General features: G+C 48.6%; 1 protein-coding gene across 1 annotated transcript in view; it reads right to left on the minus strand.

Annotated features, from left to right (window-relative positions):
* Positions 1-796: 796 nt before the first annotated feature.
* The window catches only part of LOC138257349 (uncharacterized), a 160,609-nt gene continuing 141,137 nt past the window's right edge, over positions 797-20,268 (minus strand). Inside the window, exon 8 of the mRNA XM_069205900.1 lies at positions 797-3,264. The gene's annotated coding sequence lies outside the window, so the exon portion shown is untranslated. The remainder of the gene's footprint in view (positions 3,265-20,268) is intronic.

Here is a 20,268-nt window from a genome sequence, read left to right on the forward strand (position 1 = left end):
GCCGCGGTACCCTGCTCCGGTGCTCCCTCCGCCCCGGTACCCTGCTCCGGTGCTCCCTCTGCCACCAGTACCCTGCTCCGGTGCTCCCTCCGCCCCGGTACCCTGCTCCGGTGCTCCCTCTGCCACCAGGACCCTGCTCCGGTGCTCCCTCCGCCCCGGTACCCTGCTCCGGTGCTCCCTCCACTGCCAGTACCCTGCTCCGGTGCTCCCTCTGCCGCCAGTACCCTGCTCCGGTGCTCCCTCCGCCCCGGTACCCTGCTCCGTGCTCCCTCCGCCCCGGTACCCTGCTCCGTGCTCCCTCTGCCGCCAGTACCCTGCTCCGGTGCTCCCTCCGCCGCGGTACCCTGCTCCGGTGCTCCCTCCGCCCCGGTACCCTGCTCAGGTGCTCCCTCCGCCACCAGTACCCTGCTCCGGTGCTCCCTCCACTGCCAGTACCCTGCTCCGGTGCTCCCTCCGCCCCGGTACCCTGCTCCGTGCACCGCAGCGAGCTTCACACGTGACACAAGCCGCTCACAGAAGAGGCCCAGGCAGATGTGTTGATAAACACGAACATTTATTTGCATTAAGCAAGATGTCATTGTTTCAAGGTAGCGAGCAAGCGAAATCGTTAAAGAAAGAGAGTTACAAAGTTACACATGTATCACAGCCCCTCGTCACCGTTGGTATGAATTGTCCCGGGGCCAAGAGCCACATTGTATTCATAGGTGGCCACCTCCCTGCAGCCTCCCAGAATGCACTGCTCGTTTGTTCCTTCATTTGCATGTGTTTAACCCCCCCCCCCCCCGACCCCCCCCAACAAAAAACAGCTGCAGCTCAAAAGTCACTTTTGGGGGAAATAATGTCTCACAAATCAGGCTTCTAATGTGGAAACTGCATGGCCGGCCTTGCAGAGGAGCACAGGGCACCTGAGATCCGAGGCTCCCTAGGAGTGTGCAGAAGCTGCAAAGACTGGAGTCCACAAGAGGGACACATTCTGGTCATTAAAGAGCACATGGAGACAGAGAATGAAAACGTACTTAGTGGCAAGCAAGAGTTTGAGGAGTGAACGTCCTCCACCAGTGGCTGGAGCAGAGCCCCGCAGAGCCCCGCAGAGCCCCGCAGAGCCCCGCACTCCTGTGACAGCCCTTCCTGAGCTGTTCGATGCCGCAGAGCGTGGGCGCTGCACCACCTCATACACAGGGGCGGGGGCCTCCGCGCTTCATTCATTCTCTACAACAAATATGTGGTCTCTGGTTACGAGTGCCCCGGATGTGGGGTGATAACTGACTGCCCCCAGAGGTACACGTTCCCGGAGTTATTAACTCAAGAGATGTTCATTAATAGTTATTCCAAGCTGAACAGAGAATCCCCCAAGGAATGAGACATGACCGGGATCAATCCAGATCCCCTCAGAAGTCATTGTTACTTCAACGTCGATTAAAATCTGCGGGTGAAAATAAACAGATTTTAGGGTTTATTCTGGTTTTATATTTCTGAAGGGGTCGAAAATCCCTGGTACTACCAGACGGAATTAAAAAGGAACTCGCACTCAGGCACTTGATGGCGGACTGACCACCCTTCACGGGGGCAAATCCATGTCACTGGTTCACGCACTCAGGAGTCTCCGGCCCATATTTATACTTTTTGACGCACAACTGCGCCAACACAGTTGTGCTTCAAAAATTTTACCGCCGGCTAACGCCATTCCAAAGCGCCATGCGGGCGCCTTATTTATTGAATGACGTTAGCCGGCGCAGCGGACTGGTGTGCGTCAAAAAATATGACTCACACCAGGCAGCGCCGGCGTAGGGGAAAATGGAGCTTGGGCGTCAAAAAACGGGGCAAGTCGGTCTGAGGCAAAATTCAGGCCTCAACCCAATTTGCGCCATTTTGTTTGACGCCCAACCCCCATTGGAATGACTCCTGTCTTAGCAAAGACAGGAGTCATGCCCCCTTGCCCAATGGCCATGCCCAGGGGACTTATGTCCCCTGGGCATGGTCATTGGGCATAGTGGCATGTAGGAGGGCACAAATCAGGCCCCCCTATGCCACAAAAAAAAAATGAAAAAAAAAACTTACCTTAACTTACCTTAACTTCCCTGGGATGGGTACCTCCATTCTTGGGTGTCCTCCTGGGGTGGGCAAGGGTGGCAGGGGGTGTCCCTGGGGGCATGGGAGGGCACCTCTGGGCTCCTTCTGAGCCCACAGGTCCCTTAACGCCTGCCCTGACCCAGGCGTTAAAAAACGGTGCCCATCAGGCTGGGCACCGTTTTTTAAGGCCTGCCCCCTCCTGTGCTTCAAAATGACGTCAGAGTATAAATATGGGGCACAGGCCTTAAAGTCATTTTTTGGAAGGGAACGCCTACCTTGCATATAATTAACGCAAGGCTGGTTCCCCCTTCCAAAAAATGGCGCACATGGTGGAACTTTGACGCCCGCTGCGTCGGACGTCAAAGTATAAATATGGTGCCGGGTTAGCGCTGAATGTGCGTCAAACATTTTGACGCACATTCGGCGCAAACGGAACATAAATATGCCCCTCCTCTCTGCAAATCTTCTCACAGAGGTGCAGATATCTGCGAAAGCTGCCGAGACCCTAGAAAGGCACAATTCATACATTTTAGCTCTCTAAAGGCGGTGAAGGATTTGCTCCTTTTAGGAACGGAGGGAAGTCAGTTTTTAGCGTAGAAAAGGGTTTGCACATGCCTAGAGCTGTGGGAAGCGGAGGCCGCGGGTCCCAGGACCTGGTGCGCTCACTCCGGGAACCACCGGGAGGGTCTTTTCTTCACGAGGCAACTGTTCCCTGAGCTCCTCAAACCCTCATTTCTAAACCCTCCGCCTCCTGCCCCAGTCTCTGTAGGGTGTAACAAAGGAGCTGTGTCGCGTAAACTATTTTCTTAGCCACGGGCAGGTCGCATGTGCCTTACATGGCGTTTACATGAATTGTCCTATAAAAATCTGTTATTTCTAAAGACCAGGCCGGCAACGTTCTGCAGAATCACAAGAATCGACCAAAGATGAGGTATATTTTATAACAATCTCAACAAGAAGTCAGACAGCAGTGAGCAAACATTTGTAATAACATAATAATCATGAAAAGCAGAGCTGAAATAACAAGGGTACTGATAGAACCCGCAAAGCAATCATGATACGCGGAGTCACGATAAACACATCAGTGCTCCTGACAGGCACTGAAGGCGCTGGTTTAGAAGTCCAGGATGTATTGTTTCTGCGCAGGGGCTCCTGGCCTCCGTCCTCGGTGGATTACTGGGCCTGGCTCGATGTCTGTCAAGGAGATAGAAACAGGGGGGTGAGATCATGGGGTGGAGATTACACATAGGAGCAGAATACAAGAGACAATCAGACATCATGCAGGGGCACCAGGCAGACACCCCAAAATAAACAAACACTGACCAGTGTCAGTTCATGCAGCTGATATACCATGACACCGCCCCAGCCCCCCTAACACTGCTGCTGATGAGGCATACAATGCCTCCTGTAGGAGGCTGGACTGGCTTGTAGTGAGTACCAAGGGGTACTTGCACCTTGCACCAGGCCCAGTTATCCCTTATTAGTGTATAGGGTGTCTAGCAGCTTAGGCTGATAGATAATGGTAGCTTAGCAAAGCAGCTCAGGCTGAACTAGGAGACGTGTGAAGCTACTACAGTACCACTTAGTGTCATATGCACAATATCATAAGAAAACACAATACACAGTTATACTAAAAATAAAGGTACTTTATTTTTATGACAATATGCCAAAGTATCTTAGAGTGTACCCTCAGTGAGAGGATAGGAAATATACACAAGATATATATACACAATAGCAAAAATATGCAGGATAGTCTTAGAAAACAGTGCAAACAATGTATAGTTACAATAGGATGCAATGGGGAAACATAGGGATAGGGGCAACACAAACCATATACTCCAGAAGTGGAATGCGAACCACGAATGGACCCCAAACCTATGTGACCTTGTAGAGGGTCGCTGGGACTATTAGAAAATAGTGAGAGTTAGAAAAATAACCCACCCCAAGACCCTGAAAAGTGAGTGCAAAGTGCACTAAAGTTCCCCTAAGGACAAAATAGTCCTGTTAGAGGGAGAATGCAAGGGAAACACAAATCAGCAATGCAACAACTGTGGATTCCTGTCTGAAGGTACCTGTGGAACAAGGGGACCAAGTCCAAAAGTCACAAGCAGCTCGGAGATGGGCAGATGCCCAAGAAATGCCAGCGGTTGGTGCAAAGAAGCTCTTACTAGGCTGAAGAACTGTGAATACTGCAGGAACGACAAGGGCTAGAGACTTCCCCTTTGGAGGATGGATCCCCCACGCCTTGGAGAGTCGTGCAGAAGTGTTTTCCCGCCGGATGGACGCCAACAAGCCTTGCTACACGCAAATCGTGCGTTTGGCGTTTTTGGACGCTGCTGGGGCCCAGGAGGGACCAGAAGGTCGCAAATTGGACCTGCAGAGAGAGGGGACGTCGAGCAAGACAAAGAGCCCTCAATGAAGCAGGTAGCACCCGGAGAAGTGCCAGAAACAGGCACTACGAGGATGCGTGAAACGGTGCTCGCCGAAGTTGCACAAAGGAGTCCCACGTCGCCGGAGACCAACTTAGAAAGTCGTGCAATGCAGGTTAGAGTGCCGTGGACCCAGGCTTGGCTGTGCACACAGGATTTCTGCCGGAAGTGCACAGGGGCCGGAGAAGCTTGCAAAGTCACGGTTCCCAGCAATGCAGCCCAGCGAGGTGAGGCAAGGACTTACCTCCACCAAACTTGGGCTGAAGAGTCACTGGACTGTGGGGGTCACTGGGACGGTGTCGCTGGATTCGAGGGACCTCGCTCGTCGTGCTGAGAGGAGACCCAAGGGACCGGAAATGCAGCTTTTTGGTGCCTGCGGTTGCAGGGGGAAGATTCCGTCGACCCACGGGAGATTTCTTCGGAGCTTCTGGTGCAGAGAGGAGGCAGACTACCCCCACAGCATGCACGAGCAGGAAAACAGTCGAGAAGGCGGCAGGATCAGCGTTACAGAGTTGCAGTAGTCGTCTTTGCTACTATGTTGCAGGTTTGCAGGCTTCCAGCGCGGTCAGCGGTCGATTCCTTATCAGAAGGTGAAGAGGGAGATGCAGAGGAACTCGGCTGAGCTCATGCATTCGTTATCTGAAGTTTCCCCAGAGACAGAGACCCTAAATAGCCAGAAAAGAGGGTTTGGCTACCTAGGAGAGAGGAAAGGCTACTAACACCTGAAGGAGCCTATCACAAGGAGTCTCTGACGTCACCTGGTGGCACTGGCCACTCAGAGCAGTCCAGTGTGCCAGCAGCACCTCTGTTTCCAAGATGGCAGAGGTCTGGAGCACACTGGAGGAGCTCTGGACACCTCCCAGGGGAGGTGCAGGTCAGGGGAGTGGTCACTCCCCTTTCCTTTGTCCAGTTTCGCGCCAGAGCAGGGGCTAAGGGGTCCCTGAACCGGTGTAGACTGGCTTATGCAGAATTGGGCACATCTGTGCCCAACAAAGCATTTCCAGAGGCTGGGGGAGGCTACTCCTCCCCTGCCTTCACACCATTTTCCAAAGGGAGAGGGTGTCACACCCTCTCTCAGAGGAAGTTCTTTGTTCTGCCATCCTGGGCCAGGCCTGGCTGGACCCCAGGAGGGCAGCTGCCTGTCTGAGGGGTTGGCAGCAGCAGCAGCTGCAGTGAAACCCCAGGAAGGGCAGTCTGGCAGTACCAGGGTCTGTGCTACAGACCACTGGGATCATGGAATTGTACCAACAATGCAAGGATGGCATAGAGGGGGCAATTCCATGATCATAGACATGTTACATGGCCATATTCGGAGTTACCATGGTGAAGCTACATATAGGTAGTGACCTATATGTAGTGCACGCGTGTAATGGTGTCCCCGCACTCACAAAGTTCAGTGAATTGGCTCTGAACAATGTGGGGGCACCTTGGCTAGTGCCAGGGTGCCCTCACACTAAGTAACTTTGCACCTAACCTTTACCAGGTAAAGGTTAGACATATAGGTGACTTATAAGTTACTTAAGTGCAGTGTAAAATGGCTGTGAAATAACGTGGACGTTATTTCACTCAGGCTGCAGTGGCAGGCCTGTGTAAGAATTGTCAGAGCTCCCTATGGGTGGCAAAAGAAATGCTGCAGCCCATAGGGATCTCCTGGAACCCCAATACCCTGGGTACCTCAGTACCATATACTAGGGAATTATAAGGGTGTTCCAGTAAGCCAATGTAAATTGGTAAAAATGGTCACTAGCCTGTTAGTGACAATTTGAAAGTAATGAGAGAGCATAACCACTGAGGTTCTGGTTAGCAGAGCCTCAGTGAGACAGTTAGGCACCACACAGGGAACATATACATGCACACCTATGAGCACTGGGGCCCTGTGTGACAGGGTCCCAGTGACACATACATATAGGCCACAAACCTATGAGCACTGGGGTCCTGACTAGCAGGATCCCAGTGACACATAACAACCATACTGAAAACATGGTGTTTTCACTATGAGCACTGAGGCCTGGCTATCAGGATCCCAGTGAGACAGTGAAAACAGTGACAAACACCCTGACATACACTCACAAACAGGCCAAAAGTGGGGGTAACAAGGCTAGAAAGAGGCTACCTTCTCACACAACCCCCCCCCAAACGAAGGACAATAAGGCTAACCTTGGCCAGTTGAGACTTTATTGTCTAAGTGGTGATAAGTAGAGAGTAGCTCTGCAATAGACTGGTTACTCCCTTTATCATCCACTATATGGTTAATTCCCTGTGGGGATGTAAACCACCCTGTTTGAAGTTTTTTAGCTAAGCAACAATGTGAAGATGTATTTTCAGAGTTTCTATCAGTAAGTTTTAGTTTAGAGCAGTGGGAATTGTCCACTGAACCTATTTGTAGTGATGGAAATGCCAGACAGGGATGCTGTCTCAGAAAAGCCATAGCTGGGCAAAAACTTTGTCCATCTGGCTGGAAGAGAGAACAGGGATGCTGTTTCTCTTGAGTTGGAGCAGGGCAGGGATGCTGTCCTATGAGCTCCACACTAGGGCAGGGATGCTGTCCTAAGTGTTGTGAGGTAGTGCAGGGTTTCTGCACTAAAGTTTCTCTGGGAGGGTTGGAGGGATGCTCCATGTTAACTAAAATGGTGCTGTTTTTCTCACCAATGTTAGTTATCCCACAGAGAGGTACTTCCACCTCAGGGAGTCTAGCTTTGCCAGCTGATGATTCCCTTGGAACAGGTGCCACCCCAGGAGAGGTTTCTCCCACCACAGGAATAGTATCCTGAATGGTAGGGTGGTTAGGGGATACTGTGATACCCTTTTTACCTGTTGATGGAGAGGGATCCTGAGTTTTCAGGCCTTCTCTCCTTTGCTTTTTCATTTCACTTGAAATGAGAGGGAACAATTCCTCAGGGATGCCCAGCATGGCTGCATGGGCATAAAACTCTACATCAGCCCAACCTGAGGCCTCTAGGTCATTACCTAAGAGACAGTCTACAGGTAAGCTAGGTGATACCACCACCTGCTTAGGGCCAGTAACTCCACCCCAACTAAACTGAATTATAGCTAAGGGAAGAAACTTAGTGGAGTTATGGACATCAATAATCTTATATTGTTGTCCAATGATGTGTTGTTCAGGAGGCACTAGGTTTTCAGTCACCAAAGTGAAACTGGCACCTGTGTCCCTGTAGGCCAAGGCCTCAACACCATTTATTGAAACTGTCTGCCTGTACTTATCCATTGTAAGGGGACAAGCAGCCAGTGTGGCAAGGCCAATGCCACTAGGTGTGACAGAAACTGTCTTGGGACTGATTACATCAGTTTCCACTATGGACCCATAAGTGAACCCAACTACACCCTTTGCTTGACTGTTGCCAGCAGTCCCACCACTAGTACCACTACTGCTAGGGGCACTAGAGCTTGATGTATTAGTGGTGGTAGGCTCAGGGGGTTTACCTGGACAGGACTTATCCCCTGGCCTATGGCCTCTATTTTTACACACAAAGCACCAAGGCTTTTTAATGTGTGCAGGTTGGGAAGAAGAGGAAGAATTTGTTTTATCCCCACCCTCTGAAGAGTGTTTAAGATTTGAAGTGGGATCTTTGGTTTTACCCTTATCCCCATGCTTATCTTGAGATTTTTCACCATCTTTCTTCTTATTGCCATCTTTGTCACCCCCTGTATGAACTTTTCTGTTCACCCTTGTTCTGACCCATTTGTCTGCCTTCTTTCCCAATTCTTGGGGAGAGGTCAGATCAGAGTCTACCAGGTACTGGTGCAACAAATCAGACACACAATTATTAAGTATATGCTCTCTCAGGATTGTGTTATACAGGCTTTCATAATCAGTAACTTTACTGCCATGTAACCACCCCTCCAAGGCCTTCACTGAATGGTCAATGAAATCAACCCAGTCTTGTGAAGACTCCTTTTTGGTCTCTCTGAACTTTATCCTGTACTGTTCAGTGGTTAAGCCATAACCATCCAGGAGTGCATTCTTAAGAACTGTAAAATTATTGGCATCATTTTCTTTCACAGTAAGGAGCCTATCCCTACCTTTTCCACTAAATGATAGCCATAGGATAGCAGCCCACTGCCTTTGAGGGACATCCTGTACAACACAGGCCCTCTCAAGTGCAGCAAACCACTTGTTAATGTCATCCCCCTCCTTATAAGGGGGAACTATCTTGTGCAGATTCCTGGAATCATGCTCTTTTGCAGGATGACTATGGGGAATACTGCTGCTGCCACCATGGGTTTCTAAACCCAACTTCTGTCTTTCCCTCTCTACTTCTAAAGACTGTCTATCCAAATCCAGCTGTTGCTTCTTGAGCTTCAGTCTGGTTTGCTCCACTCTCAATCTATTGAGCTCCCTTTCTAACAATCTGTCATCAGGGTGGGTGGGAGGGACATTTCTAGATACAGAGGTATGATGGGAATGAACAGAAGGAGACCTGTCCCTTACAGAGGGCACCCTAACAGCTTGGCTACCAGTATAATGTGAGAGCACATCATCAGTATGATGTGATTCAACCTCTGTACCAACTATGCTAGACTGTCTAGTAATGGGCAGGCTGAGAATTTTCTTTCCAGAACCTTTTCCTGGGGGAGTCCCTGGATCAGATTGAGAACCATTAGCTACTTTTTCTACAGATTGGGCACTTATGGCCTTATCCTGTACTCTAAGCATATTAATTAACAGTTCTAAGGAAGGATTCTTCCCTACACTCAAACCTCTCTCTATGCAGAGACTCCTTGCTCCTTTCCAGCTAAGGTGATCATATGCAAGTTTGGACAGTTCAACTTTTTGGCCTGTGCCAGACATTTTTTAGAGAGAGTTAAAGTGATAGAAAAAGAGAAAAAAGTTTTCAGAACTTTTTGGAAAGACAGAAAAAAACTTTTTAAACTTTTAAGAACTTTTTGAAAGTTTAGAAGTACTTTTCAGCACTTAGAAAAGAGTGAAAAGAGGAAATGCAAAACTTTTTGGCTATGTGTATATACACTGACCTTGTTTTGTATATTTTTCTCTTATGAAAAGTACAATGATAAGAGTGGTAAGTAGTCTCAAAGCACTTATCCCACCACTGCACAACCAATGTAGGAGGCTGGACTGGCTTGTAGTGAGTACCAAGGGGTACTTGCACCTTGCACCAGGCCCAGTTATCCCTTATTAGTGTATAGGGTGTCTAGCAGCTTAGGCTGATAGATAATGGTAGCTTAGCAAAGCAGCTCAGGCTGAACTAGGAGACGTGTGAAGCTACTACAGTACCACTTAGTGTCATATGCACAATATCATAAGAAAACACAATACACAGTTATACTAAAAATAAAGGTACTTTATTTTTATGACAATATGCCAAAGTATCTTAGAGTGTACCCTCAGTGAGAGGATAGGAAATATACACAAGATATATATACACAATAGCAAAAATATGCAGGATAGTCTTAGAAAACAGTGCAAACAATGTATAGTTACAATAGGATGCAATGGGGAAACATAGGGATAGGGGCAACACAAACCATATACTCCAGAAGTGGAATGCGAACCACGAATGGACCCCAAACCTATGTGACCTTGTAGAGGGTCGCTGGGACTATTAGAAAATAGTGAGAGTTAGAAAAATAACCCACCCCAAGACCCTGAAAAGTGAGTGCAAAGTGCACTAAAGTTCCCCTAAGGACAAAATAGTCGTGTTAGAGGGAGAATGCAAGGGAAACACAAATCAGCAATGCAACAACTGTGGATTCCTGTCTGAAGGTACCTGTGGAACAAGGGGACCAAGTCCAAAAGTCACAAGCAGCTCGGAGATGGGCAGATGCCCAAGAAATGCCAGCGGTTGGTGCAAAGAAGCTCTTACTAGGCTGAAGAACTGTGAATACTGCAGGAACGACAAGGGCTAGAGACTTCCCCTTTGGAGGATGGATCCCACACGCCTTGGAGAGTCGTGCAGAAGAGTTTTCCCGCCGGATGGACGCCAACAAGCCTTGCTACACGCAAATCGTGCGTTTGGCGTTTTTGGACGCTGCTGGGGCCCAGGAGGGACCAGAAGGTCGCAAATTGGACCTGCAGAGAGAGGGGACGTCGAGCAAGACAAAGAGCCCTCACTGAAGCAGGTAGCACCCGGAGAAGTGCCAGAAACTGGCACTACGAGGATGCGTGAAACGGTGCTCGCCGAAGTTGCACAAAGGAGTCCCACGTCGCCGGAGACCAACTTAGAAAGTCGTGCAATGCAGGTTAGAGTGCCGTGGACCCAGGCTTGGCTGTGCACACAGGATTTCCGCCGGAAGTGCACAGGGGCCGGAGAAGCTTGCAAAGTCGCGGTTCCCAGCAATGCAGCCCAGCGAGGTGAGGCAAGGACTTACCTCCACCAAACTTGGGCTGAAGAGTCACTGGACTGTGGGGGTCACTTGGACGGTGTCGCTGGATTCGAGGGACCTCGCTCGTCGTGCTGAGAGGAGACCCAAGGGACCGGAAATGCAGCTTTTTGGTGCCTGCGGTTGCAGGGGGAAGATTCCGTCGACCCACGGGAGATTTCTTCGGAGCTTCTGGTGCAGAGAGGAGGCAGACTACCCCCACAGCATGCACAAGCAGGAAAACAGTCGAGAAGGCGGCAGGATCAGCGTTACAGAGTTGCAGTAGTCGTCTTTGCTACTATGTTGCAGGTTTGCAGGCTTCCAGCGCGGTCAGCGGTCGATTCCTTATCAGAAGGTGAAGAGGGAGATGCAGAGGAACTCGGCTGAGCTCATGCATTCGTTATCTGAAGTTTCCCCAGAGACAGAGACCCTAAATAGCCAGAAAAGAGGGTTTGGCTACCTAGGAGAGAGGAAAGGCTACTAACACCTGAAGGAGCCTATCACAAGGAGTCTCTGACGTCACCTGGTGGCACTGGCCACTCAGAGCAGTCCAGTGTGCCAGCAGCACCTCTGTTTCCAAGATGGCAGAGGTCTGGAGCACACTGGAGGAGCTCTGGACACCTCCCAGGGGAGGTGCAGGTCAGGGGAGTGGTCACTCCCCTTTCCTTTGTCCAGTTTCGCGCCAGAGCAGGGGCTAAGGGGTCCCTGAACCGGTGTAGACTGGCTTATGCAGAATTGGGCACATCTGTGCCCAACAAAGCATTTCCAGAGGCTGGGGGAGGCTACTCCTCCCCTGCCTTCACACCATTTTCCAAAGGGAGAGGGTGTCACACCCTCTCTCAGAGGAAGTTCTTTGTTCTGCCATCCTGGGCCAGGCCTGGCTGGACCCCAGGAGGGCAGCTGCCTGTCTGAGGGGTTGGCAGCAGCAGCAGCTGCAGTGAAACCCCAGGAAGGGCAGTCTGGCAGTACCAGGGTCTGTGCTACAGACCACTGGGATCATGGAATTGTACCAACAATGCAAGGATGGCATAGAGGGGGCAATTCCATGATCATAGACATGTTACATGGCCATATTCGGAGTTACCATGGTGAAGCTACATATAGGTAGTGACCTATATGTAGTGCACGCGTGTAATGGTGTCCCCGCACTCACAAAGTTCAGTGAATTGGCTCTGAACAATGTGGGGGCACCTTGGCTAGTGCCAGGGTGCCCTCACACTAAGTAACTTTGCACCTAACCTTTACCAGGTAAAGGTTAGACATATAGGTGACTTATAAGTTACTTAAGTGCAGTGTAAAATGGCTGTGAAATAACGTGGACGTTATTTCACTCAGGCTGCAGTGGCAGGCCTGTGTAAGAATTGTCAGAGCTCCCTATGGGTGGCAAAAGAAATGCTGCAGCCCATAGGGATCTCCTGGAACCCCAATACCCTGGGTACCTCAGTACCATATACTAGGGAATTATAAGGGTGTTCCAGTAAGCCAATGTAAATTGGTAAAAATGGTCACTAGCCTGTTAGTGACAATTTGAAAGTAATGAGAGAGCATAACCACTGAGGTTCTGGTTAGCAGAGCCTCAGTGAGACAGTTAGGCACCACACAGGGAACATATACATGCACACCTATGAGCACTGGGGCCCTGTGTGACAGGGTCCCAGTGACACATACATATAGGCCACAAACCTATGAGCACTGGGGTCCTGACTAGCAGGATCCCAGTGACACATAACAACCATACTGAAAACATGGTGTTTTCACTATGAGCACTGAGGCCTGGCTATCAGGATCCCAGTGAGACAGTGAAAACAGTGACAAACACCCTGACATACACTCACAAACAGGCCAAAAGTGGGGGTAACAAGGCTAGAAAGAGGCTACCTTCTCACACCTCCCTACTGGCAAAGGTTACACAAATGCAGCAAAATCACGGGGTTCAGAAAAGATGACTCTGAGGGATTATAGTGCTATGGACACTGCTGAGGAGAGGCTGACTGATCATTGGTGATCACAGAGGCGCATCATTCACCTTCTTCCCATGGCTCGCCGACTCTACAAGTGAAAGAGAACAGAAGCACCTCGCGCTGGCCAATCAAATGCTTTCTGGTGAAATTAGCCGGACCGTCAATTTATGGAGTGTCGATTTAATTAATCATCGTGTTTTGTTGCCAGCAAGACGATCTTAAGCTTGGTATCATTGTGTTTACAGATGGGTAACGTTTATTGTGGGGTGGTTTTTGTGTTTCTTCGTTTCTTTTTATTTTGGAGGAGAGCTCGCGTGTGAGTCGCCACCGGCGTTGTATGGAACATTCTGAAGTTGTCTGTCCTGGTGATGTTTCCGAATGATACCATGGTACCACTATTTACCTTGGGTTGTGGCTTTTTCAAACTGGTACTTTGAGTTTCTATTTGCTTAGAGTCTCTACAGTTTGCAAAAGGGTCTTTGTAAGAAGGTCAAACGTTACACCACCACCTTTCTTTCTGTCTTCTCCTGAGGAACCAACCATCAGGTGGTCAAAGTGGAAAATTGTTTTCTTACATTATGGCCGTGTCTGCGGGGTGTCTTTGCGTGCTGAGAGGAAAACCTCTCTCCTCCTGCACTATTTGGGACCTGAGGGACAGGACATTTTCAAGCATTTGCCTAGCCTGGAGGAGAGCAAATTTGATAATCTAAATTACTTTGAGATGTGTTTAAAAAAAAGCTAGATAAACATTATATATCAAAAGTGAGTACGACTTTAAAATGTTATCTCTTCTGTAGAAGGACTCACAAACCGCAAGAATCTGTAGAGTCTTATCAATCAATGAATCAATCAGTCATTTGTAGGGTGCTGCACTATCACCCCGGGGGTATCTGGGCCCTGGGATGCGAGGTCTCCATGGAAGAGGGTGTTGTACGGAGGTGTAGGGGCCTTGGTGGAGATGTAGACGGAGTGGCCACCGCTGAGGCTGCAACAGATTCTGGGGGTGTGTGCGAGGGCCAGAGGAGGAGCACAGGTTTCTGTCAGGTTGATGTAAGTTCAGTCGGTGATTGATGTAGCCTGGTCTTTGGTCATGTAAGGCCTTGTAGGCATGCGTTAGGATCTTCAACTGGCATCTCTTCTGAATAGGGAGCCAGTGAAGTACTCTGGGGTGGGGGGTGAAGTGAGCACTTTGGGGAGGTGCAGAAAGAGACGAATCAATGCATTTTGTATGGTCTGGACTCTTTTGAGCAGTTGGGTGGAGATGCTGGTGTACAGTGCATTGCTGTAGTCAAGGCAGCTGGCGAAGAAGGCCTGGGTCATAGTTTTCCTGGTGTTGACTGTGATCCATCTGAAGATCCTGCATAGCATGTGGAAAGTGCCGAAGCAGGAGGAGGTCACTGCATTGATTTATCACTTCATGGTCTGCTGTCCAGGATGATGCAAAGGTTGCGGGTGTGGTCTGTGTGTGTGTGTGGGTCTGAGTTCAGATGGCCAGCATCTGTGTTTCTAGGTGGATGTGTTTCTCCCGAAGATTAGGACTTCTGTTTTTTCAGAGTTGAGTTTGAGGCAGTTTTGCATTCATTCAGTTGGCTAAGTTGATCAATCAATCAATCAATCAATCAAAAAAAATTGTTTAGCGCGCTACTCACCCGTGAGGGTCTCAAGGCGCGGGGGTGGGGGGGTTGGGACGATCACTATTTGAATAGCCATATCTTGAGGTCTTTTCTGAAGAACAGGGGACTTGGGTCTTGCAGAGGTTGGTGGGGAGGGAGTTCCAGGCCTTTTGGGCGAGATATGAGAAGGATCTTCCCTCTGTGGTGGTGTGTTAGATGCCGGTGACTGTGGCGAGTGCGAGGTTGTTTGATCGGAGGTGGCAGGTGGGGGTGTAGAAGTTTATTCTATCGTTGAGGTAGGATGGGCCGGTGTTGTGGAGGGATTTGTGCGTGGACGAGGATTTTGAAGGTGATCCTTTTGTCTGTGGGGAGCCAGTGAAGGGATTTGAGGTGTGGTGAGATATGTTCATGGTGGGGGAGGTCCATAATGAGGCGTGCGGCTGTGTTCTGGATTCTCTGGAGTTTGCGCTTGAGTTTGAGTGTGGTGTCGGCGTTGCCGTAGTCTAGCTTGCTACTGATTAGTGCGTGAGTGACGGTCTTTCTGGCCTCTGTGGGAATCCATTTGAAGGTTTTTTTCAGCATGCGCAGTGTGTTGAAACAGGAGGAGGTGACGGCGTTGATTTGCTGGGTTATAGAGAGGGAGGGGTCGAGGATGATGCTAAGGTTGCGTGCGTGGGGTGCTGGGGTAGGTGCGGGACCTAGGGTGGTGGGCCACCAGGAGGTGTCCCATATGGATTTGTGGGGGCCGAAAACGATGATCTTGGTTTTGTTGGAGTTGAGCTTGAGGTGGTTAGCTTTCATCCAGGCGGCGGTGTCGTAGAGTGCAGCATGGAGGTTGCTTTTGGCGGTAGAAGGGTTGCGGGAGAGAGAGAAGATGAGTTGGGTGTCATTTGCGTAGGAGAGGATGGTGATGCCATGTGGTTGGAGGATGTTGGGTAATGGGATCATGTAGATGTTGAAAAGTGTGGGGCTGAGGGAGGATCCTTGGGGGACTCCACAGATGATTTTGGTGGCAGTGGATTGGAAGGGTGGGAGGCGGACTTTTTGGGTTCTGTTGGTGAGGAAAGAGGAGATCCAGTCTAGGGCTTTTTGTCGAATCCCATAGCTGTGGAGGCGTGTACGGAGTGTTTGGTGGCAGACAGTGTCAAAGGCTGCAGAGAGGTCCAGGATAATGAGTGCGACGGTCTCGCCCTTGTCGACTTTGGTTCTGATCATGGCGTCACGAAAATTGTTCCTATTTGTGGGTGGGTCTTAGTAAGCGAGAGGATGAGCTGTGTATCATCTGCGTAGGATATGATGTTGAGACCGCGGGATCTGACGATCTCCGCCAGGGGGGTCATGTAGATTCTAAAGAGTGTTTTGGTGTGGGACAATCCGTGGGGTAGGTCACATATGATGTCCTTGGGTTCAAAGGTGAAGGGAGGGAGCTGATGCTCTGGGTGCATCCTGTCAGGAAGGAGGTGATTCATTTGAGGGCGTTTGCTTGTATGCCGATGCTGTGGATTCTGTTGATAAGGGTGTGGTAGGATTTGATGTTGAATGTCGCTTAGAGGTTGAGGAAGATCAGAGCCGTGGTATCCCTGTGATCGAGGAGTGTCACTGATCTGCTGCAAGTTGGGTGCAACTTGCAGGTTTGAGGGAACCTCAGAGGAACACATTTGTGACCAATTTATCTGTGGCTCTAATACTGAGAAAATTAAAGTCGAGTTGTGGTAGAAAGATAACTTGAAATTAGATGAGATGCTACCAGTAGCGAAATGTATTGAACACTCACTTGCATGTGTAAAAGTAATTAAAAAGGATAACAACACAGGGCCCATGGAGAAAGTAGAGAGCTTAAGCAAACCACCTATTAGATGCACATATGCTTCTTCTGGTTCTCATTTCAAGAAGACCTTCAAAGAGAAATGTTTTAGGTGTGGAAATATCAGACATCTAGCAAATGTTAAGCCTTGCCCTGCTCTTTTGGTCAAGTGTCGTAGTTGTGATAAGGTTGGACACTTCACCAAGTATTGTAAAACACTGCAGAAAAACAAACAAGTAAAATAGGTGGTGTCAGAAGATGAAAGTGACTATGAATATGATGAACTGCTTTGTGGTGAAGTTGTACTACTAGAACAACACAAAGGTTAAAGTACTGTTGATAAAGTTATAGTGAATGTCAAAATTATAGATATGTTATTTGATTCTGGAGAAAAAAGTTCTCACACCCAAAAGATTTCTATTTAGAGAAATTAAAGGGTAAAGTTAAGATATTTAAATCTGACATCAAACCCTTTGTATACGGTGCTCAACCAGTAAAAGTTCTAGGGTATTTTTCGGTGAAATTGAGTATAAAAGTCGCTTGACTACAGGTAAGATTTACATTTTGTGCAAGGGGGACAGTATCATAAGTTGGTTCCATCAGAGATATCTTAATGTCATGCTGGATCCCAACAGTGAATCCAACATTGTATTAAAGGATATGTTGCCAGACAAAGAGTTTAAGCTTAAAGAAAAATGTGATGTTAAAGCCAATATGTTGGACTAGAAGGAAGATGTTCTAATTGAGAGTTTACACACTGATTTCAAAGAAGTCTTTAGTGAAAAATGAGGGTGTCTCACCAACTATACTCACAAGATTGTACTTAAATAGAATACCACCCCTGTACTGTGTAAAATGTGGTGGTCCCTTTAGCTCTGAGAGAATCTATGACCTCTCAATTTAATAAGTTAAAGAGTGAAGGTCTTATTGTGGGATCAGAAGTGACTGAATGGCTCGCACCGGTAGTACAACTATGCAAAGCTTCTGTGGAAGTAAGGCTCTGTGTAGACTTGCACGCTCTTAACAGAAATGTGGTATGTTCACAGATATCCACTTCCCAATATAGCTGAGATACTTGCTCTGCTTGATGGTGCTGTTGCATTCTCCACATTAGATTTCAGGGCTGCATACCATCAAATAAAGTTGGGTAGTGAGTCTAAAAAATTAACTTCATTCATCACACCATTTGGGTTATTTAAATTCACAAGATACTCTTTGGGTTGAATTCAACTATTGGCAGGGGAATTGTAGTTGGCATATCAAGGGGCAAATTCTGTAGGCACAACTCCATGTGGGGAGGTGAAAAAAGCCATCCTGGAATGATTTGGACGCAATGCTGAAGATTATAGAGCTCAGTTTAAGATGGAGAAGTGGACTACCAATGATAATCTCAGGGCTCTGTTTTTCAGAATCCAGGACTTAGGCAGTCATTGGTTGAGACCTGACTCTTCTTCATTAGAGAAAGTAGTAAAGAAGGTATATTTGGAGCAGTCCTTGGAGGCCCTATCCACCCCTACAAGAGCATGGATTAGACAACACCCAACATCACAGCTCCCATGGCCATAGATCTCGCCTGTGCATATCATCGTTCCCCCGATTTCAAATGCCCCTCTCCAAAACCCCATCTCCTCTACTCTTCCAGTACCAAAAGTCCCCTGAAAACCCCTCTATGGCCTCCTCCAGGGAGCAAGCTTTCCCTAAAGATAGGGGGACCAGATGCAGGATAGGGCCATTAGTGTTTTCAGTGTGGGGAGTAGGGCCAAATTGTGGGGCTCTGCCCTCGAAGGCCTAGAGCCAATGGAAGTCGGGTATGCTGAGGGATGAGTCCTTTATTGTTAGACATGTGGTCTTTGGTTGACAGTCAGGTTACCCCCTGTTCAAGCAAGGACCCTTACTCTAATCAGGGTAAAATAGAATCACCCTCAGCTAACCCCTGCTTACCCCCTTGGTAGCTTGGCAGAGCAGTAGGCTTAACTTCAGAGGGGTAGGTGTAAAGTATTTGTACCAACACACACAGTAACTCAATGAAAACACTCAGAAATGACACAACACAGGTTTAGAAAAATAGGAAATATTTATGTAAACAAAACAAGACCAAAACGACAAAAATCCGACATACACAAGTCAAGTTATGAATTTTTAAAGATTAAACTCAAAAATAGCGCTTGGAAACACAAAATGCTTCGATGAGGTGTTACGACAGCATTGTGACGGAGTCGTTCCCAACAAGCTGACACCAGCGGTGCCGGACACGGAGTTGCGTAGACCTCCAAGTACAGTACCTTTGGTGAAGAGTGAAAACAAGTCAAAACACAAAGTCGGGGATCGGGGCGTCTCTGCGAAACGTTGAATCTGCGCACTTCAAGCGGCGTCGGTCACAACCTGGTGCGGCGACTTGCACGGAGTCGTGGACTTCAGCAGGGCTGAAGCGGCGTCAAGCCTGCGAAGGTCTTCGTGTTCCAGTGAAGATCACAGAGTTGGTTGCAGGCGGCGTCACCGGATTCAGCAGCGGCATTGGTCCGAAGTCGTCCGAAGTCGATGTCCTTGGATTTCCACCAGCTTTCCTTTCAAGGGCCCAGGGACTGGATAGGGCACCACTTGTCAGAGCAGGAGTCTCTCCAGAGACTCCAGGTGCTGGCAGAGAGAGGTCTTTGCTGTCCCTGAGACTTCAAACAACAGGAGGCATGCTCTAAATCAAGCCCTTGGAGATTTCTTCACAAGATGGAAGGCACACAAAGTCCAGTCTTTGCCCTCTTACTCTGGCAGAAGCAGCAAATGCAGGATAGCTCCACAAAGCACAGTCACAGGCAGGGCAGCACTTCTCCTCAGCTCTTCTCCAGGCAGAGTTTCCTCTTGATGTCCAGAAGTGACATAAAATCTGTGGTTTTGGGTGCCCTTCTTAGACCAAATTTCTCCTTTGAAGTAGGCCTACTTCAAAGTAAGGTCTCTTTTGAATGTGAAATCCTGCCTTGCCCAAGCCAGGCCCCAGACACTCACCAGGGGGTTGGAGACTGCATTGTGTGAGGGGAGGCACAGCCCTTTCAGGTGTGAGTGACCACTCCTCCCCTCCCGCCTAGCACAGATGGCTGATCAGGATATGCAGGCTACACCCCAGCTTCCTTTGTGTCACTGTCTAGTGTGAGGTGCAACCAGCCCAACTGTCAAACTGACCCAAACAGGGAATCCACAAACAGGCAGAGTCACAGAAATGGTATAAGCAAGAAAATGCTCACTTTCTAAAAGTGGCATTTTCAAACACACAATCTCAAAATCAACTTTACTAAAAGATGTATTTTTAAATTGTGAGCTCAGAGACCCCAAACTCCACATGTCCATCCGCCCCCAAAGGGAATCTACACTGTAATCATATTTAAAGGTAGCCTCCATGTTAACCTATGAGAGGGACAGGCCTTGCAACAGTGAAACACGAATTTATCAATATTTCACTGTCAGGACAAATAAACCACATTACTATGTGTCCTACTTTAACCATACACTGCATCCTGCCCTTGGGGCTACCTAGGGCCTACCTTAGGGGTGCCTTACATGTAAGAAAAGGGAAGGTTTAGGCCTGGCAAGTGGGTACACTTGCCAAGTCAAATGTACAGTTAAAATACACACACAGACACTGCAGTGGCAGGTCTGAGACATGATTACAGAGCTACTCATGTGGGTGGCACAACCAGTGCTGCAGGCCCACTAATAGCATTTGATTTACAGGCCCTGGGCACCTCTAGTGCACTTTACTAGGGACTTACTAGTAAATCAAATATGCCAATCATGGATAAGCCAATTACATACACATTTTGTAAAGGAGCACTTGCACTTTAGCACTGGTTAGCAGCAGTAAAGTGCCCAGAGTAACAAAAACAGCAAAATCGGAGTCAAGCACACATCAGCAACCTGGGAAACAGAGGCAAAAAGTTAAGGGAGACCACGCCAAGGATGAAAAGTCTAACATTTATATAGAGGGAGGATCCTGCTGAACCTACTGAGTACAGGTTAGCCTTAATAGACAAATGTGAGAAAGTAGCCTCTTTCTAGCATGGTTA

Source organism: Pleurodeles waltl, chromosome 1_2 (assembly GCF_031143425.1).
Source record: "Pleurodeles waltl isolate 20211129_DDA chromosome 1_2, aPleWal1.hap1.20221129, whole genome shotgun sequence".
In the NCBI taxonomy this organism is placed as follows: domain Eukaryota; kingdom Metazoa; phylum Chordata; class Amphibia; order Caudata; family Salamandridae; genus Pleurodeles; species Pleurodeles waltl.